This window comes from Rhinoderma darwinii, chromosome 3, assembly GCF_050947455.1.
Source record: "Rhinoderma darwinii isolate aRhiDar2 chromosome 3, aRhiDar2.hap1, whole genome shotgun sequence".
In the NCBI taxonomy this organism is placed as follows: domain Eukaryota; kingdom Metazoa; phylum Chordata; class Amphibia; order Anura; family Rhinodermatidae; genus Rhinoderma; species Rhinoderma darwinii.
The window spans coordinates 387,036,653-387,061,177 of NC_134689.1; positions in this window are offsets into that span (position 1 = coordinate 387,036,653).

Here is a 24,525-nt window from a genome sequence, read left to right on the forward strand (position 1 = left end):
CCTTTAAGGCCGGGCGCGAGTGTGCGCGCGCACCCTACGGGATCCAGCCGAACGGAGCGGAAGTGAGCGCTGGCATCTCCTAGGAGGGAGACGGAGGCCAGCACTCACAGATCCATGGATGCGGGCGTCGGGAGGTGAGTAAACCCGGCGGCCCGCGGCCATGGGCGCTACAGTATCCCCCCTCTTACGCCCCCTCTTCTTGGGGCCAGAGTGAGAGAGGAACTTTTTAATAAGAGCAGGAGCACTGAGGTTCTCTTCTGGCTCCCAGGACCTCTCCTCAGGACCAAACCCTCTCCAGTCCACCAAATAGAAAGTCCTTCCTCCTACTCTCTTGCGGTCCAGGATCTCCTTTATCTCAAATACATCAGAAGGACCGCTGGGAGCAACTGTGGAACTAGAGGTCTTGCTGTAGCGGTTCAGGACCACTGGTTTCAGGAGGGACACATGGAAGGAGTTAGGGATTCTGAGGGTAGGAGGCAGCCGCAGCTTATAGGAGACAGGGTTAATTTGTTGCAGGACCTCGAAAGGACCAAGGAACCTGGGAGCGAACTTGTATGAGGGCACCCTCAAGCGAATGTTCCGAGAGGACAGCCAGACTTTAGTCCCCGGAAGATACTGAGGCGGCTCTCTTCTCCTAGTATCTGCCTTTCGCTTCATGCGTTCGACCGCCAGCAAAATAGAGGACCGGGTCTGTTGCCAGATTTGCAGGAAGTCCCCATATGCAGAGTCAGCAGCGGGTACCTGAGATGAAGTCGACACAGGAAGAGGGACTCTGGGATGTTGACTGTACACAATGTGAAACGGAGTGGAAGTGGTGGACTCACTTGTGTGGTTGTTGTATGAAAACTCCGCCCATGGAAGAAGCTGTACCGAGTTATCGTGCTGTGAAGAGATGAAGTGGCGGAGGTAATTTTCCATGACCTGGTTGATCCTCTCAACTTGCCCATTGGACTGGGGGTGATAGGCAGAGGAAAAGTCCAAACTCATATCCAGGAGTTTACAGAGGGCTCTCCAGAACTTGGAGGTAAACTGAACCCCCCGGTCGGACACAATGTGAAGAGGCAAGCCATGCAAGCGGAAGATGTGCAGAATGAAGAGACTTGCCAGTCGAGGAGCAGAGGGTAGGCCGGTCAGCGGGATAAAATGTGCCATCTTAGAGAACCGGTCCACCACCACCCAGATGGTGTTGCATCCTGCTGAGAGAGGAAGGTCCGTGACGAAGTCCATAGCATTGTGCTGCCAGGGGGCACTGGGTACAGGCAGGGGTTGAAGCAGGCCGGCAGGCTTGCTGTGAGTCACTTTGTTGGAGGCACAAACTATGCAAGCAGAGAAAAAGTCCAGAACATCCTTAGGTAGCGTGGGCCACCAGAAGTGACGAGCGACCAGGTCTTGGGTTTTACGGACACCAGCGTGCCCAGCCAGTTTAGAACAGTGTCCCCAGCGGAGAATTCTTTTTCGGTCTGCCAACCGAACAAAAGTTCTCCCCGGAGGGATATCTCTAAGCTGCAGAGGATTGGTGGTGACAACGCAGGATGGGTCTATGATCGCCTGAAGGGACTCCACCGTGTCTTCCGTCTCAAATGATCTGGACAGGGCATCTGCCCTCACATTCTTGTCAGCGGGACGGTAGTGGAGCAGAAATTGGAAATGGGTGAAGAACAGTGACCACCTGGCTTGACGGGGATTCAGTCGTTGAGCAGACTGAAGGTAAGTAAGATTCTTGTGGTCGGTGAAGATCAGGATGGGGTGAGCAGCGCCCTCCAGAAGGTGTCTGCACTACTCCATTGCCAATTTGATAGCCAGTAGCTCCCGATCTCCAATGGAATAGTTGCGCTCAGCAGAGGAAAACAGTCTTGAGTAGTAGCCACATACTACTGCCTTTCCTTTGGAGCTCCTCTGGAACAGAAGTGCGCCTGCACCAACAGAGGAAGCGTCCACTTCCAGTGAAAACTGCCGAGATACGTCAGGGTGATGGAGGATTGAAGCTGAGGTGCAGGCTTTCTTGAGGCTAATGAATGCGGACTCTGCCTCTGCCGGTAGAAGTTGGCGAAACCCAGGAACCGCTGTATGGCCCTTAGGCCTTGAGGACGTGGCCATTCCAGGACAGACTTTAGCTTCTCAGGGTCCATCTTAAGGCCTTGATCCGAGATGACATAGCCCAGGAAGGGCAAAGACCTCTTTTCGAAGGTGCATTTCTCTAACTTGGCATACAAGCGATTCTCTCTTAGTCGCAGAAGAACTTGACGAACATGCCTCCGATGGGTCATCAGATCTGGGGAGAAAATTAGAATATCATCGAGATAAACTACAACACACGTATAGAGGAGATCTCGGAAGATGTCATTAACGAACTCCTGAAATACTGCGGGAGCGTTACACAGTCCGAAGGGCTACACTAGGTATTCGTAGTGCCCATCGCGGGTGTTAAATGCCGTCTTCCATTCGTCACCCCGGCGAATCCGGATTAGATTATAGGCCCCCCGCAGATCTAGCTTGGAAAAATGTTTGGCTCCTCGTATGCGATCAAACAGCTCGGAAATGAGTGGCAACGGGTACTTGTTCTTGACCGTGATCTGATTGAGACCACGGTAATCAATGCAGGGTCGGAGAGATCCATCTCTCTTTTTAACGAAGAAGAATCCTGCCCCGGCCGGGGAGGAAGATTTTCGAATAAAACCCCTCTCCAAGTTCTCCTTGATATAGGCTGACATCGATAAAGTCTCTGGCAAGGAGAGAGGATATACTCGTCCACGGGGAAGAGAAGCATTGGGAACCAGTTCAATGGGACAGTCGTAATTCCGATGTGGAGGCAACGTCTCAGCCTCTCGTTTGCAAAAGACATCCGCAAAACTGGCATACTGAGAAGGTAGATCGGAGAGTGACTGAGGCAGAGGAGGCACAACAGGACAGACTTATGACAGGCAATGGCTATGGCATCTGGAACCCCATTGAAGAACTTCTCCAGAACTCCAGTCGAGTGTCGGGGCGTGTAGACGGAGCCATGGCAGACCCAGCAGGATAGGATTGATAGCCTTGGGTAGTACCAGGAAGGAGATCTGTTCCGAGTGAAGAGCTCCGACCCGTAGTGTCAACGGCTCAGTGATGAGCATGATCGGATCAGGCAACGGTAGACCATTCACAGAAGCAACTGCCAGGGGTCTCTCCAGACGGACTGTGGGTAGTTGAAACCGGTCCACTAGATCCTGGTGGATAAAATTAGCAGCCCCTCCAGAGTCAAGATAGGCGGAGGAAGGATGTGATGCCTGTCCGGTGACGATGGCCACAGGTATCGACAATTTGGAAGAGGTTTTAATGTTTGGAGACGTTCCACCTAGAGTTGCCTCTCCAATCAACCCTAGGTACTGGAGTTTCCCGGTTTCTGTGAGCATTGGCGCACAAAATGACCCTTGAGGCCACAATACATACAAAGTCCAGAGGAGCGTCTGCGCTGCTTCTCCTGTTCAGATAACCGGACTCTGTCTACCTGCATGGGTTCCTCAGGTAGCGCACTAGGAGTGGACAATAGTGGTCTCTGGGCAGAGGGTGCTGGTCTGTGGGCCCGGCTCTCCTGACGAACCTCTTGAGAGCGCTCCCGGATTCTCATGTCAACCCGGGTGGCTAACAGGATGAGGGCATCCAAGGTAGAAGGAAGGTCGCGGGCTGCCAGTTCGTCCTTGATGTGAGAGGACAGTCCCTGCCAGAAGGTCGCCACCAGTGCCTCATTGTTCCATGCCAGCTCGGCTGCTACGGTACGGAAGGAGATAGCATACTCCCCTACTGTGGAGCCCTCTTGCTTGAGGGTCAGCAGAGTGGCTGCGGCAGAGGATGTTCGACCCGGCTCCTCGAACACGGCACGAAAGGACTGCAGGAACAAGGCTAGGTCCGCGGATACAGGTCCTTGTTGCTCCAAAATTGGGTTTGCCCATGCGAGGGCCTTGCCAGCGAGGAGGGAGATAATAAATGCCACTTTGGCCTCCTCGGAGGGGAAGAGATGAGGCCGTAGCCTAAAATGCACTGTGCATTGGTTGAGAAATCCTCTACATGCTCTGGGGTCACCGTCGTAGCGAGGAGGAAGAGGCAGAGGAACTGAGGATCCGGAACAAACAGGGGGAGCAACAGGCAGTGGCACGGCAACAGCTTCAGGGGGAAGAACCGGGGGTGGAACAGCGAGTAGATCCAGGCGGACCAGGATAGAATTCACCGCCTCAAGGAGTTGATCCTGACGTGTGCGGAGGTCCTGCATCTCTGTCTGAATCTTCTGTACTGGGGTCTTGGGCTGGCCAGCGGGTTCCATGGCCTGAGCGTACTGTCACGGGCACAGGGTATGTGGACCCACTAGGCCGCTCCGCCGTAGCGGGGAGGCAGCTGACCAGGTCACAGTCTAAGCAGAAGTAAATGGCAGACAGTATGCTTGGGTACCTGAAATAGTCCGGGCGGTGGCTGTGGCTTCAGCACGGATGGAGGCAGGTGCGGCAAGTGGCGCCAGACGTGGTGGGCAGTATCCGATGACACTTGACGTGGCAGATGGCACTTGACGTGGCAGATGGCACTTGACGTGGCAGAAGACACTTGACGTGGCAGATGGCACTTGACGTGGCAGAAGACACTTGACGTGGCAGGTGACACTTGACGTGGCAGATGGCACTTGACGTGGCAGAAGACACTTGAACGCGGGTAGGCACAGGAACAACACGGAATACAGGAACGGTAACAGGGCACGGGTAACATCTGGAACGGGAGACACTACGGAACCATTTGCGAGACAGACTGGGAAAGACTAACAACGCTCAGGATTAGAAGGCCAGGGGCCTTCTTATAGACCAGGAAATCGTGGCAGTTGATGGTGATGACGATTTCCTAATTGCGCGTGCTGGCCCTTTAAGGCCGGGCGCGAGCGTGCGCGCGCACCCTACGGGATCCAGCCGAACGGAGCGGAAGTGAGCGCTGGCATCTCCTAGGAGGGAGACGGAGGCCAGCGCTCACAGATCCATGGCTGCGGGCGTCGGGAGGTGAGTAAACCCGACGGCCCGCGGCCATGGGCGCTACACAAATAAGCCGACTTAAGGTTACGCCGTGTAACCGGGACCTCATACGGAGGAGGGGGAATAACAAAACCAAACGAAAACCCCTCAAAAATTAACTTGGCTGCAACCCTATCCGGATATTCAGTTAGATACGGTGCCATTCTTTCCACCCTCACCGGTGACAGCCCCTTGGCCAACGGAGGAGGCCTGATGACCTGACCACTTCCCTTTCCGCATACATTTAGCAGCCCCATGAGAAGAGCCGTTACACTCCCAACAGACATGTTTAAATTTGCATGAGGCCCCGAACTTACACTGGCCATCATTGAACTGCCAGCAGAACCCAAGTTTTGAACCGGAACCCTGTCCGGACTGACCCGACTGACCTCCTTGGCCAACGCTCCCGGGAAAGGACTGCTTAATCGGGGCCGTAACCCGTAACCACAGCGCAATATCTTTTTGATCCCACAGAATCGCCGGCCGTACCGCTTTCCGCTGGCGAAATTGCTCATCATACCGCAACCACGCCTGCCCCCGTACGCCCTATAAGCCTCCCCGATGGCATCGCAATAACAGAACAACGCCGAGCAATTTTCCGGCACCTTTTCTCCGATCACGCTCGCCAAAATAGCAAAAGCTTGCGACCAGTTAACGAAAGTCTGCGGAATATGCCTATACCGCCGGCGTTCTTCTTCTTCTTTTTTACTCTCATCCCGCTTGCCTTTATCCAAGTTGAACTTTGCAAGCGGCAGAAGAGAAAATATTTCCACGTATTCATCCTTCCAAATCCGGTCCCTCACCTCCTGCTTCAGGTGAGCCCCTAACGGACCCTCAAAACAGACATAAACCTCGCCCCGAGCACGATCATCCAGCCTAATTCTATCCCCATCCTTCTGCACCTCAGTTTGAACCGACACTGCTACTGCTTCTCTTGACACCCCCGAAACATTACTACCCACGGACCGCGGCAATACATCATGATGACCTTCCCATACCACAGCCGGGGACACCGCAGGAACTACAGGGGCCGCTTCCCTATCTAAGCGCCCGACTAACTCGCGCAAACAGCCCACCAAATCCGATAAGCCCTCGCGCCCGACAACCCCACTATCGACAGCCGCAATCTCCGAGCTCGCTGCCCCACCCTCAAAACCCGACATGAAAATTGCTGGATACGGTAACGTAGGAGTTACACACTCACCGGGCTGCCCAGGGGCTGTATTCCCGCCAGCCGGAAAATCCTGACCGCGCTGCGTCTCATCCAGCTTTCCATCTTCTAGCTCCTCTCCTGCTGCCGACTGGTGCTCACACCGACATCTCCGACATGGGGACCCCAATATGCTGACCGAGGGGCCGGCCACCTGCCGCCCGACCGTAGGGACCCAAACCTCCGTCCGGACTTGTTGCCTCAACGTCGTCGTTGATCTTGTCGTCCTCCCCGATGATCTCGAGGAAGCCTGCCCCCTGGCGGGGCGGCCGCGGACTGCACCCGGCATACTGCGGCTGAAAGCGGGGGTGTGATAGGGAGCCCGGCCTGCGACTCCCTGTTAGCCGCCGATCCCCGTCGCGGCTGTGGATTCCTGCCAGAACGCAGGCCCAGGGAGGAGGCACCCGTCCCAGCAACCTGGCCTGCAGCGTCCTTAGAAGGGCTCCCCCTGCGACGCCGGGCCCGCGGGGCCATATCTGGGCTCAGACGCTCTGGTGGACGGGACCGCCGGGAGCGGCAGGGTGACCGGGCCTGAGCCACCGCTCCCGACGACGCCCTCTGCTTTATTGGAGCAGGGGCCGTAGGGATCATCTCTCCCCCTGCTGCTATATTGCTAACGCCTGTGAGAAGGGCGGGGGAAGGGGGCGCCTCTGTGCCGGCTGCCGACACAGAGTGCGACGGGCCTGCCTGAGGGATCCGGGCTAGCGCTGCTACTGTTTCCTCCAGCCAGCCCGGATCATGGAACCCAGCTGCAGCCTGCAGCTGCGCGAGCAATGCGGCCGGGGAAGACATACTACTACTGCAGTGGGAGGTAAGTGACCGGCAAGCTCTCTCAGCACGTTCTCTCTCAGCTAGATTTCTACCTGTTGTTCCTCCCGCTGCTTCCGGCTCAATGCCGAAAACAGCGGGAGGAACAGATACCTCCCCCCTGTCCCCTCCCCTATACGTCTCCTCCTTTCCGCCACCAACTATCTCCTCTCCTATTGGCTCCCTCTCCCTCCTATGGCAGTCATGGAGGCTTCCCCTTAAGCCCTCCGCGCTGCCGTCCAGCCTCGTCTATAGATGTATGTAAGGCCCCATGCACACGAACGTGCTTTTGTGGGCGCAATTCCCCCGAAAATCCAGGGGAGAATTGCGGCCCCATTCACTTCTATGGGCCCATGCAAAAGACTGTGGTTTCCAAGGTCCGTGCATGGCCCAGGACCCTGGACCGCAGAAAAAACTGACATTTCTTATTACGGCCGTGTTCTGCAATCCAGGCTCATAGAAAATAATGGACGCGGCCATGTGCACGGCCGGCGATTTGTGGGTGGCTCGCGGGTGACAATCCGCGGCCGGCCAACCCGAAGATCATGGCCGTGCACATGGCTATGGTCGTGTGCATGAGGCCTTAGTGTGTCTCACTATTATTTATACTAGTCCCTGACGTCATTGTGTCCATATATGGACAGTGAAGGCAGAGACTTCTCCTGGAGCGGAATCCCCGGCCACATCGCCGGGGATTTTACTTCAGAAGTCCTTAACGTCACTGTGTCCATATATGGGACTTCTCCTGGAGCGCAATCCCCAACCCCGGCCACAGCTGTGGCCGGGGTTGGGGATTCCGATCCTAGTGGGAGCAAAAAAACACCCTCCTCCTCACATGCGCTTCGCACTGTGAGGAGGAGAAGGAGAGAGCGAGCGACGGAAGACACAGCCGTCACACTACACACCGACACCACATTGTTCTATTGCGCATGCGCACATTTTAACTTACACAGCTGCTGAAGACGCAGCCATATCATTTAACAGAGCATGCGTGGTGGAGTGTGTCAACCACGCATGCTCTAAGCAGAAACACGTGGTACAGTTACGTCATTTGTGACGTAACCGTGATTTGTGAAAGCCGGAAGCCGGAAGTTAGTTAGCGGAGCGAATGGACGGGTCTGCACAGGAAGTGCAAATTTTGCATTACCAAGCGGCAGTGGCGGATTAAGTAAACCATGGGCCCTGGGCTGTTCCACAAGCTTGGGCCCCCTTGTCCACCACCGCCCTGCCACGTCATGTCTATATTAAACACCACCTTTCTGTGTGAGCATTGACAAATGAGTGCTACGATTCCCCTTGTCAAAGGGCTGTGTCCCTACATACTGACAGTCTCCAACCATCGCTGACAGTATCACACTGTGTAGGGACACATCCTCCTGACAAGGGGAATGGTAACATGCATTTGTCTATTAGTCCTGGGTACACAAAGACTTAATGTGGAATACAAGGATTTCCGATAACAGACATGTCAGGAGAGGTGACAGATAAATGCAATGACTCACAGGTGATGTCTTCCCTGATGGGTCGTTCTCTTTTCTTCTCCATCTGACACAGACCGCTATGGCGACTTCTCCTGATGACTGCAGAGATTCCTGATGAGAAATCTTTTCCCCTTGATTCTGTAGCCATTTTCAGCATCTATAGCAACATAAAAACACCATAAATTGTCTTATACCCCAGACCCCTAAGCAAATTAAGACCCAGGCCCATACATTAACTCAAACCAATAAATTCAGTCCCCAAGAGGTAACTAAACTTTTAAAAAACATTTGGCGCATCATAGTGAGAGTGATATGTCAGAAGTTTTGATCGATGGGGGTCCCAGCATTGAGACCACCACCGATCACTAACACAAAGCAGCAGGAGTGCTCGGGTGAGCGCTGTTCCACTTAATTTCTGATTGTCTTTCCTCGTCGCGGTGTACGGACTCATAGACTTTCTGTTGTGCCCATACACTGCATGCTCGGCTATCAGAGGAAAGACGATCAGAAACAAAGTGGCTCCTCACTCACCTGATCGCTTCTGCCACTTTGTTTCAGCGATTGGTGGGGTCTCAGTGCCCGGACCCCCACCGATTAGAACATTTGACATGTCACTATGACATGTAATTTTTTTTTTAAAGTTTCGTTAGTTACCCTTTAAGCAGTCAGACCCCCCTCCCCAGTGCATCTGACTGACTGCTGAGTGCCCTATGGGAGGGTCTAAGCGTCTGACACTTAGGGCGGATTTACACGAGCGTGTGCGTTTTGCGCATGCAAAAAATGCGGCGTTTTGCGCGCACAAAAGACACTTAACAGCTTCGTGTGCCTTTCACGCAGCCGCCATCATTATGACACTCTGTATGTTTGTAGCACGTGGTGCTTTTCTGTTTGCAATCATAGTTTTAAAGCTGTTGAGCAAATCACGCACGTCCCGCAGAGGGGCCTCCGTGTGGCATGCGTGATTTTCACGCACCCATTGACTTCAATGGGTGCGTGATGCACAAAAAACGCAGAAATATAGGACATGGCGTGAGTTTTACACAGCGGACACACGCTGCGCAAAAATCTCTGACGGTCTGCACTGCCCCATAGACTTGCATAGGTCCGTATGACACGCGTAAAAAGCACGCACGTTGCACGGACGTATTACAGTCAATCAAACGCTCTGACCCCCCCCCCCCTGCAGTATAATAACTACTGAGGGCTCCATGGGGGAGATTATACTGCAGGGGGGGGGGGGGGTTCAGGTTCATCTGATTTACTGCAGAGGGCTCTATGGGTGGGAAATTATTTCACACACAAAAAATGTGAGATGAAACACCCTATATACAATTCACACTAACACCACACACTATATATTCAAACCACACACACTACACGCACACACTATATAGACTTACATTATAGACACTATAAACACAGCACACACTATATACACAGCACACACTATATAGTAGACTATATACACAGCACACACTATATACACAGCACACACTATATACACAGCACACACTATATAGACTATATACACAGCACACACTATATACACAGCACACACTATATACACAGCACACACTATATAGACTATATACACAGCACACACTATATACACAGCACACACTATATAGACTATATACACAGCACACACTATATACACAGCACACACTATATACACAGCACACACTATATACACTATATACACAGCACACACTATATGCACAGCACACACTATATACACAGCACACACTATATACACAGCACACACTATATACACAGCACACACTATATAGACTATATACACAGCACACACTATATACACAGCACACACTATATACACAGCACACACTATATAGACTATATACACAGCACACACTATATACACAGCACACACTATATAGACTATATACACAGCACACACTATATAGACTATATACACAGCACACACTATATACACAGCACACACTATATAGACTTACATTATGACACACACACACACACACACACACACACACACACACATAAACACACACACATAAACACACACACACACACACACACACTTACCACAGTCTCATCCTCTGCGGTGCTTGTCTCTGGCAGCCTCCAGGACCTTAATCATGTGACTGTGACGTCACCACAGGTCCTTCACCCTCTAGTTTCAGTTTTGCCGTTATCAGGCAGCTGCTGGAGATTTAAACAGGAGGGACAGTGCACAGCAGCACAGAGGAGCTGACTGTCAGGGAGACTCCAGCACCTGCCAATCACAATCTCTGACAGTCTGCTCTCTACAGCTGATGTGCTGTGCCCCTGTTCCCTGGCCGCAAATGACTCCCCCTGCACCCCCTCCCCCTCCTCTTCATCAGCAGCAGCACGTGGGACCGATGACCGCTAGAATGCGGCCGGCAGAGTTTTTTTTCACTTGTGTGCGGTTTGGGCAGCTATGGGCCCCCGTGCAGCCTTGGGCCCCGGGCGGCCGCCTGAAACGCCCATATGAGGATCCGCCACTGGCTATGACCCCTTCCTAAATAGGCTAAAGTTGTATCATTGGTCCTGCCGCCAATCGGTGACTATTCTCGGTACCACAAACTAGGAATCTGACCATGAAAGTCCATATCTCCTTTTGGGGGTTAAGGGCGTAGGAACAGGAAGATACCTTGGACTCTGCACCCTAGTTTTGCCAGGTCCAAACTGATTAGAGGATCCACTTCTCTGGTGAGAAACATAGCAGTTTACAGATGATGACATCATCAGATAGTGGACCTATTAACCCCTCAATACCCGGGCCTGAAAAGGCCTTAAAGGGAACCTGTCACCAGCATTTCACCTATTAAACCAGCAATATCTGGTGAAAAATCATTTCTATATAACCTATAATTGTCTTCTTAGCCAGCTCTATAGCTTTACTATTCAGTTAGTGTTGCCTCACCATATGCTAATGAGCATAAGTCATATCTTCGTTTGAAAAGAGTCAAATCTTCATTCCTCAAGTCTTTCTGAGTTTACTTCGCCTCCTTACTTTTGATTGACAGCTCCTCGACTTCCCCCAGCACACAAAATCCTGTGCATTGATGTCCTCTTCTGGGGTGCGCGCATAAATGGACACCGGATTAATACGATAAAAGGCGCAAAATGTTTGCAGACCGTTATTTACAGTCGGCGGAGGAGTTTAGGAGAAGTGATAACGACAATGAACTTTTTATAGCAGCGGCCAGTGAGGGATAAGTAAAGATCAATAGGTGAAATGATGGTGACAGGTTCCCTTTAATGATCAGCTAAATTTTTCAGTTTTTGCCTCTCTGCTTTTCAGCAGCCATAACTTTTTTATTTTCTCACTGACGTGGCTGTAGGAGGCCTTGTTTTATGCGGGAAATTTTTTTTTTTTTTCTGCGCAGTTTGGGGGGTAAAAAACAATCACTGTGTAAGTTATATCATTTATTTTTACAGTGTGAATGTAGGAAAAAGCGATTTTCGGCATTGTCTTTTTTGTTTATTTTTTATCCCGTTCATGTTTCACGCTAAATAACCTGTTAAATACATTTTTCACGTTATTACGGTCGTGTAGATACCGAATATGGGTAGGTGTTTTGTAATTTATTTACTTTTTGTTACATATTTTGTTTTAATCCCATTAACCCCTTCAGTACTGAGTCCGTTTTGGCCTTGAGGACGAAGCAGATTTTTTCAAATCTTTTTTTTTTTAAATTCGTTTATTCAAAATATCACATACAAGGTATTTCAGCAATTGGATAATACACGACAGTATCAGCAATGACATTGCATATACAGCTTAGATATCATCATTGACATATATTTACATGTAGTATGTTAACAGAACTTCCAATTGCTGACCACATAAGGAAATGCAGGAGTGTTATTAATTTATTTCGTATACATTAACCGAAAACGTTAACCAAATAGAACAAAACAACAAGTCACCTATGTCGCATTATAACATCATGGACATTATCAATATCCCATATCTTACTTGGGAGTATGGAAGTTGATTTATCTTGCCATGATATGAGGGCTAACGGCCCTGACATCCAACCACTGACCCCACACTCCCTGAAATTTGTCTGGACAACCCCTGTGGGAATATACCAGTTGTTCGTAAGTAACTACAGTATCAACCAGCGATTTCCACGAGGCTATTGATGGAGCTGTGTCTGCCATCCAATGCATAGCTATTGTCTTCCTAGCTAGAAATAAAATTTATTTTATAAAAATACCAGTGTGATGTGTCCAGTGTTCTTCGTCTATGAGTCCCAGTAAAGCTATTTTCGGAGAGAACAATAGAGGGCTAGGCAATAATGGAGTAATAACCTCATAAACCTTTGTCCAAAATATTGATATGAATGAACATTCCCACATTAGGTGCCAAAAATCTGCTTCTAGTTGCGCACATCTGTGGCATGCTGAAGTGGGTAGTCTGCCCATACGGTGTAATCTAACCGGGGTGAGATAAGCTTGGTGTATGATATATAACTGAATAACTTTATTATTTATAGCCGGGGATACTGTTAAGTGTGAGTGTAAGATGTTAGTCAGATCTTCCGAAGAAAGGTCTGGTATCTGCGATTTCCATTTAGTCAGAACCGGAAGTGGAGCAGAATTGATTTTAGCTAGAATCAGATGGGTATATAGAGCCGAAATAAGACCCTTAGGACCCTGTGATTTTAGTATGCCAATAAGAGGGTATGCTGATATGAGTGAGGAATGAGGTGGGAATTGAGTCTGTATGGCATGGCGTAATTGCAGATATTTAAACCATTGCAAGTCTGGAGTTTGATGCGTTTCTTTGACCTGTAGAAATGTAAGTATCAAACCATTATCATACATATCTCCCAAACAAGCAATGCCCATATCTTGCCACCCCCGTATATCGTCCAATAATTGAATATGTGGTAATGTAGGATTATGCCACAGAGGAATCTCTGGAACTGTATCAGTGTAAGTGAGTAATTTTTTGGATGCACGCCAAACCGCCAGTGCCAGAACATGCATAGGAAGTAGTTCAGTATGGGGAGTAAACTTAGGGTATTCCAGGAAACTGATCAGGCTACGTCCCATAACCAGGGAAGCTAGGTAATAATCTGTGTCAGATAGAGGTGAATCTCGCATCCAATCCCGGATATTGCGAAGTTGACCAGCCAGGTAGTACAAGTAAAAATCCATCAAGGCCATTCCCCCTTCACTTTTTGGTCATTGTAATGTGGCCAAATTGAGTTTAGACCTGGAGGAGCCCCATATGAATTGTATGATTAAGGTGTTAAGGGATTTAAAGAACGATATGGGGACTACAACAGGCATATGTTGCAATGTATAGTTACATTGAGGCTGAATCACCATCTTGAGTAAGTTAATACGACCTGCCACAGATAACGGTAGTTTAGACCATTTTTTAAATTTTTCACCAACCTTATTTAACAATGGTGTTAATGACGTATCTCGGGTCTGGTTATGATCCTGTACTATAGTTATGCCTAAATATTTAAATCTAGAGACGGTTTCAAGGCCATATTGTGACATAGACGGGTCTGGAGTCGGGTGTCTAGCTGTATATAAAATGGCCGACTTCTGCCAGTTAACCTTCAGTCCTGAATACTGTGAAAATTTGTCAAGTAGCTTTGCTACCACATGGAACGAGTAGTTTGGGTTATCTAGAAAAAGGACCATATCGTCTGCGTATAGGCCTACCACAGAAGTTCTACCCTTCCAGCTTATACCAGTAAGATCCGGGGAGGCTCGAAGCCTAATCGCCAGTGCCTCTATGGCAATAGCAAACAGAGCTGGTGATAGGGGACATCCCTGTCGGGTACCTCTAAAAAGGGAGAAGGGAAGAGAAGGAACGTTATTGACCACCACATTAGCCTTAGGGGATTTATATATTAACTCAACCCATTGACGAAATTGAGGACCGAAGCCAAAGCGTTCCAGACAGGCCCATAGAAACGGCCATTCCACCGAGTCAAAAGCCTTCATGGTATCCAAAGAGGCAATTGCCCACTGCATATCATGTGCCCTACCCAATTGTGTAATGGCCTGTACCTTCCTAATATTAATGCTAGTAGATTTCCCTGGCATAAATCCAGTCTGATCTGCATGTATGATGGAAAGGATAACACCATTCAGTCTTTAAGCTAATAATTTTGTCAGTATTTTATAGTCTACATTGACTAATGATATAGGTCGATATGAACCACAATCCAGAGGGTCTTTACCTGGTTTTAAAAGAACTATAATAGTAGTGTCATAGAACGTAGAAGGGAGAGCATGTAGTTGAGACGCCTGGCTAAGGGTTTCTAGTAAAAATGGGGCTATTTTATCCATGTATCTATTGTATATCTCAATTGGAAGGCCATCCGGTCCAGGGGATTTGTTGATAGCCATATCACTGATGGCTTCTTGTATTTCTTTGAGTGTAAAGGGGGTATCTAACACAGATTGCTGTTCAGGTGACAGAGTTGGAAATGTGAGATCATTTAGGTATTCTAAACTATCAGCCTTAGAATGAGAGGTGGAGGAACTATACAACTCAGTATAGAATTCTTTAAATCGAGATGTAATGCGTTCCGCTTCCGTAATAATTGATCCGCCGGAGTCTCGAATTCCTAACACTGAGTTAGTCCCATTAGCTTGTCTAACAAGATGGGCCAGTAATTGACTAGATTGGTTCCCCATTTCGAAATAATATTGTTTGGTAAAGAATAGTTTGCGCTTAGATTTAAGATGAAGCTGTCTTTTATATAATTGAGTCAGACTTAACCAGGCCATTTTGTGAGTATCAGTGGGGTCTGCGACATATTGAGTTTCAGCTGCCAAGACCTGTTCCTCCAACTCCCTCTCCACCCGAGCTGAGGTTTTCTTAATATATGATATGGACGATCTCAAACAACCTCTAAAGTACGCCTTGAATGAGTCCCAGCGTGATGTATGAGTTAGTGACGAATCATTGATTTGTAAAAATTTATCAATCTGATCTGGTATGCGATCCGACGAATCAATTAGTTTTAACCAGAAGGGGTGAAACTTCCAGTTGGTCAGTATACATCTGTCTGGAAATGTCAAATGGAGTAATATTGGGCTATGGTCAGATATACCCCTAACATCATGTACAATCTGAGAGACGTAAATAGATACATTAGGGGAACCAAAACAATAATCTATCCTAGATAATGTGTGTCGTCCTGTCGAATGACAAGTGTACTCCACCTCTCCCTGATGGTGAGTCCTCCAGAGGTCGATCCAGCCCACACTGTCCATCAACCGACATAAAGGAGTAGGATTAGGGGTGGGTGGGGATGAGGAAGCTCCAAATCTATCTAGAGATAAGTGCATAACCTGGTTGAAATCCCCCATACATAGGATAAAGGAGGTCAGGAATTGATGTGCGAAAGTAATAGCCGCTTGGATTACGTACAAATTCGCTTGCGGTGGGTTGTAAAGACATATAAGCACATAAGGTTTGGTGTCAATTTCCGCATATACAAAAACAAATCTTCCCTCAGGGTCTCTACGGGTCTGAATGGGGTTCCATCGTATAGATCTATGTATAAGAATTGATACCCCCCTGGAGTAAGAGGTATGATATGAATGGCAGGACCATTGCATATTCGGTGTGAGTAACCGTAAGACCTTAATATAAAAGTAATGAGTGTCGGCCTAAGTGGTCTATAGCTCAGGATGTGTGTTATATAGATGGGCATTTTGTGTCACTATATTGTGAGATAGATGACTCTCGGCCGTCTATATAGAAATATTTCCCCTGTGTTTTTACTCCCCTAGTAAGGAGGAGATTAAATTGTAAAATGAATACATCCCGCAATACCCTCATAAATGCAGTACATCACCCAGCGTCCTAATCAAGGTTGAGGCGGATGCATCTGGAGCCATTCAGTTGCTTCTCCTGGAGTATGCAGGAAGATCACCTTCCCATCGGCCACAATTCGGAGACGAGCTGGATAAGACATCGAGTAAGGAATGCCACGATCACGAAATTTCCTCTTCGCTTCGATAAAAGTGGCACGCTGCTTCTGCAACTCAGCGGAAAAATCAGGAAATATAGAGACGGTTGAGTTGTTGTGCTTTAACGGTCCCTTCAGACGAGCAAGGCGGAGAACCGTATCCCGGTCCCTATAATTCAGCAGTCTAGCCAAAAATGGTCGAGGACTTGCACCTGGAGGAGGAGGTTTGGCTGGGACTCTGTGTGCTCTTTTAACAATAAAGCATGAGGAGAAGGACGTGTCTCCTAAGGTGGTTTTAAGCCATGTTTCAACAAAGGATTCCGGGGTTTGCCCCTCTGTTTTCTCAGGAAGACCAATAATGCGCAGGTTATTGCGACGCATTCTATTTTCTAGATCGTCCATTTTGGAGTGCTCGGCTTCCAATTTACGAGTGGTGGAGGAGAGTGTAGCTATCATTGGACGAATCTTATCCTCCGTCCGGGAGACTCTGTCTTCTATTTCTCCAATAGGTTCACACGACCTATTTTCAGACGTAAACGAGGCGTATTATGCCTCGTTTTACGTCTGAAAATACGGCTACAATACGTCGGCAAACATCTGCCCATTCATTTGAATGGTTTTGCCGACGTACTGTGCCGACGACCTGTCATTTACGCGTCGTCGTTTAACAGCTGTCAAACGACGACGCATAAATTGAATGCCTCGGCAAAGAAGTGCAGGACACTTCTTTGCAACGTAATTTGAGCCGTTCTTCATTGAAGTCAATGAAGAGTAGCTCAAGATTACGGGCGTCAAAGAATAATACGAGGAGGAGCTTTTACGTCTGAAACGACGCCGCTGTTTTCTCCTGAAAACAGTCTGTCTTTTCAGACGTAAAAGCGGGTTATCGTGTGCACATACCCTTAGATGTAGCAAAGTGCAATTCGTAATAGAAGTGTAGATAAACCCTGTTTAGCACCTCCGAGAGATTCAGAGCCTCAGCTGTTTTCCATCTCTTGGCTATATGGAATCTGGAAGCGATAAGAATATGGCTTATTGGCCACCTATATTCTAAAGGGATCTCATCCATCTGCATATCCAATAAAGCCAATGCAGGGGAAGGTAAAATTTCTGCTCCCATTAATTCTGATATGTAGCGGAAGATATGCTTCCAGAATGGGTAGACTGATTTACATGTCCACCATAGATAAAATAATGTGCCCCTTGCTCCACACTCCCTCCAACACAAAGGAGAAGCCCCGGATTGCATATGTTGGAGCCGCACAGGTGTGAGGTACCAACGAAACTGAATTTTCCTAACGGCTTCTATATGATTGACACATTTGCATATCCTATGTGAATGATGTAAAGCAGCCCTCCAGTCCTCCTCCGAGAACTCCCGACTCATATCCGTCTCCCACTGAGACATGTATTTCAATTTGAGAAATGAGCTGTGGGTGTTTAAGGACAAGTAAGCTGAGGCCAAACCTTTCAGCGATGTAATATCCGAATCCAAGAATCTTTGAAACACCGAAGACGGTCCAGAGGCCTGGAGAGCTGCTGAACCCCTCTGAAGAAAGTGCCTAACTTGCAGGAACATAAACAAGTGAGTATTCGAGATATGGAATTTAGCCTGTAAGTCCGCAAATAAGCTTAATTGCAATCCATCAAACAGGTCAGATATCTGCTGTATGCCTGCTTGGCACCACACCGAGAGGTCTAAATTAGGTATCCAGTGGGAAAGATATATGAATGGGCATTTCATTAGGGAACAATGATACACTTTATATACCTTAACCGCTTTGCTCCACATCTGAATCATATGCCTAGTCGTAGGTAAAGAGCTGAGGTCAGTTTGCGAACCTACCAAAACACACAGTAAGGCAGCTTTAATATCTGATCGAAATGTATGGACACTCTCTATTTGTGTCCACTGAGTTTTAACCTTCGGGTCCCAACAATACCTAACCGCCGCCAGGGCAGCGGCCATGTAATACAGATAGATATTTGGTACACCTAAGCCACCTCTAGACACATGGGTGGTCATTAAAGCTTTAGAGATACGAGCTCTTTTATTCGCCCATACAAATTTAAGAAGTGTGGATTGTAAATCAGTAATAACCCTCAATGGTATTTGTAGAGGGATAGTTCTCAAATAGTAAAGAATCTTCGGCATGAGCCACATCTTTACTAGGTTTATCCTACCCACACATGATATAATAACATCAGAGACCTGCTGAATTTGAGCCTTAATGGAGGAACAGAGATCTTTAAAGTTAAAGGCAACCGTATCCGCCGATTTAGCCATAAGCTTAATGCCTAGGTAAGATATATGGCATTCCGCCCAGCTGAATGGAAATAGTTTAGAAATATGTTTTTTAAGAGATTTAGAAACGTGAATTGGTAACATTGCAGATTTGGAGTCATTAATTTTATAATAAGGCGACTATACTCGCCAGGACATGAGGAAGAGATTGAACTGGGGAGGTTACAGTCAAGATCACATCATCAGCATACAGTCCAATTTTATGCTGCACATTACCGACGGAAATACCTATGACATTCTGGTGAGATCTTATAGACGAAGCAAATGGCTCCATTATCAAAATGAAGATTAGCGGTGAAAGGGGGCATCCATGTCTTGTACCATTTGACAAGCAAAAGGATTTGGAGATTATCCCTGATATGAAAATCTGGGCTGAAAGTAAGGTATACATTGACATTATAGCTCTATGGATCCACCCCACAAACCCAAATTTAGTAAGAACCTGTGACAGGAAGCCCCAGTGAACCCTGTCAAAAGCCTTTTCGGCATCCAAGGAGAGGCACACAGTGGGTACAGGAGAAGACTGAGCAATATGAATTAAGTCTATCATTCTCCTAGTATCGTCAGTAGCTTGTCTGTGCTTGACAAACCCAACTTGGTCTACATTTATTAGTGAGGGAAGGAGAGGGTCCAACCTAAGGGCCAAGATTTTTGCAAACAATTTCAAATCCGTATTCAACAGAGATATTGGTCTAAAATTACGTGGTGATGTTGGCGGCTTCCCAGGTTTTGGCAAGGCAATAATTGTAGCTGCCAGCATTTCCTTAGGGAAGGAACCCACTTGTACTGAGGCATTAAACACTTGGGCCAAAGCGTCTGATAAAAGGTCAGGAAAAGTTTTATAGTACTCTCCCGGAATCCCATCAGGACCCGGGGCTTTCGAGGTTTTAATAGCTTTCCCTATGTCTTCTACTGATACCGGAGCATTTAAAGATTCTGTTTGTAAGTCATCTAGCTTTGGGAGATCTAGTCCGCGAAGGAACTCCTCAATCAGCTTGTGTGTAGGCTGGGGAACCGTCTCATCTGTGTTTAAATAGTATAACTTCTCATAGTATGCAACGAATGCATCAGCAATATCCACCGGATTATGAACTTTGCCTTTTGTAGGGTGATCAATGAAACCTATTGTACTCCTGGCCTGATATTTTTTAACTCTCCTAATAAGTGTACCCAGCTTTATCTCCAGCTACATAGAAATGTGCCTACATCCGTTTCAAAGCCATTTCGCATTTGTACAACATCAATAAGTGGAGTTGTTTATGAAGTTCTCTAATCTGGCCCACAATTTGGGCATTAGGCTTCAACTTATTCAAGCGCTCCAGGTGATATAACTGAGTCAGTATGGAGTGTTTACACGACTCTCTCTGCTTCTTTTCGAAAGCTGCTAATTTAATAAATTCTCCACGTATAACTGCTTTGTGGCAGCACCAAAGTGTGGATGCAGGAATTTCAGGGGATGAGTTAATTTCAAAGTAACTTTGAATAGCTGCTGCTAAGGTTTCCTTGTGTTTGGGCATATTCAGAAGATATGTATTCATACGCCATGGTCTATGGTTTTGGAAATTATATTTTTCTAAAACAGTGAGTAAAATTGGTGCGTGATCAGACCATGTAATATGTCCAATAGAAGTTGATTCCACTGCTTGCACCAATTCACTATCTATAATAAACATATCTATTCTCGTGTAAGAATTATGGGTATGGGAGAAGTAAGTGTAATCTCTTTCCCCAGGGTGTAAGTATCTCCATATATCATGCAAGTGTACTTCTTTCAGTAACTGTGCTATGGAGGGTTTGCCCCTACCAACCACATCCGTAGAGTCCATGTCAGGATAAGATGTAATATTAAAATCTCCACACATTATAAGGGATCCCTGTTTGACCTTATTTACTAACTTAAGAAGCTTATTAAGAAAAGAGATTTGTCTTTGATTGGGGGCATATACCCCAACTAAGGTGTATGTTTTGTTATTGATATCACAGGTGATAATCAAGTATCTCCCTTGTGCCTCTGCCCATGAATCCCTATAGGAAAAGGCCAGTGTATCCTTAATTGCTAAGAGCACCCGAGCTTTCTTACTCTCATTATTTGCAGTGAAAATATGAGGGAAAACGGGCATGTGAACATTTAGGCGGGGCAGAATGTTTGAAGTGAGTTTCTTGGACACAGATAATGTCACTCCGTGATTGTAAAGCTTCCTTCCACAAACTAGATCTTTTATATGGGCTATTAAGCCTATGAGCATTCAGGGAGAGAATTTTAAACACCATCTTAAACAAGTAAAAGCAAGGCGTACCTGATCCATAAAGAAAAATATGTAAGTATTAGTACCAGTCATATTACAAAAGACATCACCACCACAACAGATAAACAGCATATAAAAACAGTGTGCAACATGTCCACACATTAGATGTGTTAGCCAAAGGAGTGAGGGCATAATTCTGGGGTATACGTATATAGCCATACACATACACCTATGACCCTAACAAACAAAGTGTGATGGGGGGGGTGGGATATTTAAAGAAGCACTAAAAGTGCACAGGCAGAGAGGACACTCCGCCACTATAGGGACTTGTATTCACATTATCAACTTATAAAAGGCTTGTCATAACAGTTCTAAGAACATATCCTGTCAAGCGCCCCACTGGTGGGAGGATGAACAGGAGGCAAAAATATCAAGATAAAGCAGGCACTGAAGAAAGATCAATAGCTACTCCAAACTGTCCTTGCCAGTCCATCTTGTACAACAGCTTCCACAGCCTGACCGTGGGTATCACCTGAGAGGAAAATATGCATTCTACACACGCATAAGAAAATGGACCAACATTAATCACACGGCCGGTACTTCCCGCCATTCCTCCTCAATCCTTGCGGGACCACGAGGAGAAGTTCCTTGAGCAGATGTGTGAGGAGAAGTGGGAGGTATTAAGTTCCAATCCTTGATGGCTTTCGCCGCCTGTGCCGGAGATTAAAGAACATGGAGAGACTCATCCTTGTGGACCAGGAGCTTAACCGGGAAGCCCCATCGATATTGTATGCCACGGTCCCAAAAGAGTCTTGTAGATGCTGCAAATTCCCTCCTTTTAGCAAGAGTGGCAGCTGATAAATCAGTGAAGACTGTGATATCTCTGCAGGCATCCGGCAGGAGAGAAGGTTGTTTGAAACGTTTAATGAAGGCCTCCTTTATATGAAAGAAATGAAATCTAGTAATAACATCCCTGGGTAGTGAGGGAGCCACAGACTTACTTTTCGGCAGTCTGTGAATGCGGTCAAGCACCTTCTCCATTTCAGAAATATCTGGTCATTAAAAATGGATTCCAGGCTACCCCTTAGCCTCACATTGTTTCTGCGAGGGCGATTGTAATGACGGGGTAGGGAGACAGACAGGTGAGCCCTAATCTCCCCGCCACTCAGTCCCTGCCTACTTGCAACGACCCGCACTAGGCGACGGGGTACAACTGGGCGACGGTCCCTACACTCAATAGGTGCACGACAGACAAACAGACAAGGGTACAAAGAAGCCAGGGAAATTGCCCACGGGAACACCGTGAGCAACAAGTGAGGTGAACGAGCAGAAGAGTGGTCAGTAAAGCCAAAGTCAATAACAAGCAGAAGGTCAGTAGTTCAAGAAGCTGCAGCAGGGCCAGGAAACCAGCAGAGAAGAATCACAAGCAAAGGAGGAACAGGAAAGGCAGGTATAAATAGACAGAGGGCGGGAGCTAGCTCCGTCTGGCCAGGCTGTGATAGGCTCTCCCACTCCTAAGCCTGCCATCCTGGGTGGTGGAAGATGGAGTCAGTCTCACAGACATAGAAGCAGGTGCAGACTGATTACCTATGGGCGTTGACACAGAAGGTGTGTCTGGCAGATCCTTTTCAGCGATCTTCTGTATCCGCTAGTTTAGAGGCCTGTCTCTCCAGCTCATCCTCCATACTGCTTACTTTATCAATAAGATCGTTGTGCGACCCAGTGAGCTCAGCCATGCTAGATTCCAAGTGATCGGGTACGATCACTGATGCTTTGTATATCAGCTTGTAGTGTGTGAGGCATAACTTGAAAGTCTTCCTGAAAAGATTTACGTAGTGTAGATAACATACGTGCCATTGTTTCTTCCATCAAGGATGTTGTTGATGTCTGAATGGGACTATGAGTACCTCTGCTGCTGCCGCTTTCAGCTGGTGAGGAGCATGCCATGGTAGCTTTAGAGCGCAGGCTATGCTAAGGCTTTTTAGGCTCCTTAACCTTACTCGTACGTCCCATATCTCATATCATGCAAACAAGCCGTATAGCCTTAAAATAGTTTAAATGGATAGTGCCGCAGTTTTCCCCACAAATGGCGGAGTGCAATCACCGCATGGTCATTACATATACGTTAGAGGAGGAACAGCCGCCATGCTGGATAGAACTTAGCGCCGTTGAGCTGCTGTGTGCCCCCTTGCAGAGTCAGGCTGATGGCAGATGCACCACACAGATGCTTCCCTATAGGCATATGTACTGCACAGTCTATGTACCCAGGGCAATGCACGGCCCTGGAGGTGATGTGGGTGAGCAGTAGGCCACAAGCTGTGACTCCTGGAGCCTCGCAAAATTGCAGCCGCACTTTATCCCTTGCTTCAGGACTATTTTATGCCACTCTGGCAGTACTCACAGTCTCCAGGATGATGTCCAGCCACTTTTGCAGCTTGCAGTGTGTGTAGTGCACCTTCCGGTGTCACTCTGGGACCTCCGGGGCAGCGGGAGTGCGGCCCGCGCACTTCCATTCAAAATCGAGGCCGGGGATCCAATGAGGGCACAAGGCCCAAATTACAAAAGTTCTCAGAACCGGCCGAGACTGGTACCAAAACGACCCCCAGAGCAGCGGGGATCCAGTAATGGGGTATGATTCGTCCCTCGCCCCTCCAGAAGGGCAGATGTTGGCAGATAAGGAATTGCTCAGCAGAGCTCTGCAGGAACACATCCTTCCTCACTGTATGCAAGTCACGCCCCCCCCCCCTGGTGCTGTATATATGTACTGAGTTTGGTTCTGGTGCTGTATATATGTTTTGAACTTTGTTCTGGTGCTGTATATATGTACTGAGCTTTGTTCCGGTGCTGTATATATGTACTGAGCTTTGTTCTGGTGCTGCATATATGTACTGAGCTTGGTTCTGTTGCTGTATATTTGTGTATTGAACTTTGTTCTGGTGTTGTATTTATGTACTGTGCTTTGTTCTGGTGCTATATATATATATACTGAGCTTTGTTCTGGTGCTGTATATATGTACTGAATTGGTTCTGTTGCTGTATATTTGTGTATTTAGCTTTGTTCTGGTGCTGTATATATGACCTGAACTTTGTTCTGACGCTGTATTTATGTACTGAGCTTGCTTCTGGTGCTGTATATATGTACCGAGCTTGGTTCTATTGTGTATTTGTCACGTAGGGTTCGTGGACCCACTGGGCTGTATCGCCATGGCGGTATGGCAGCTGGCCAACAGGGTGCAGGTCAGAGTCTATAGTTTATATAGGGTACCTGTGGCAGCTCGGACAGTAGCAAGGCAGGCTTGGCAGGAACTAGGCAGCAGGTAGGCGTCAGGTGTGAACAAGCAGGACAGGCGTAGTATACAGCACAGCCCGGCTACAGCTAAGCACGGCACTAGATCAGGATACAGCTTACAGGATACAGGAACAGGAAACACTGGGAGCAGGAAACACTAGGGGACCATTTGCAAGACAGACTAGGAATACAACAACAAAGC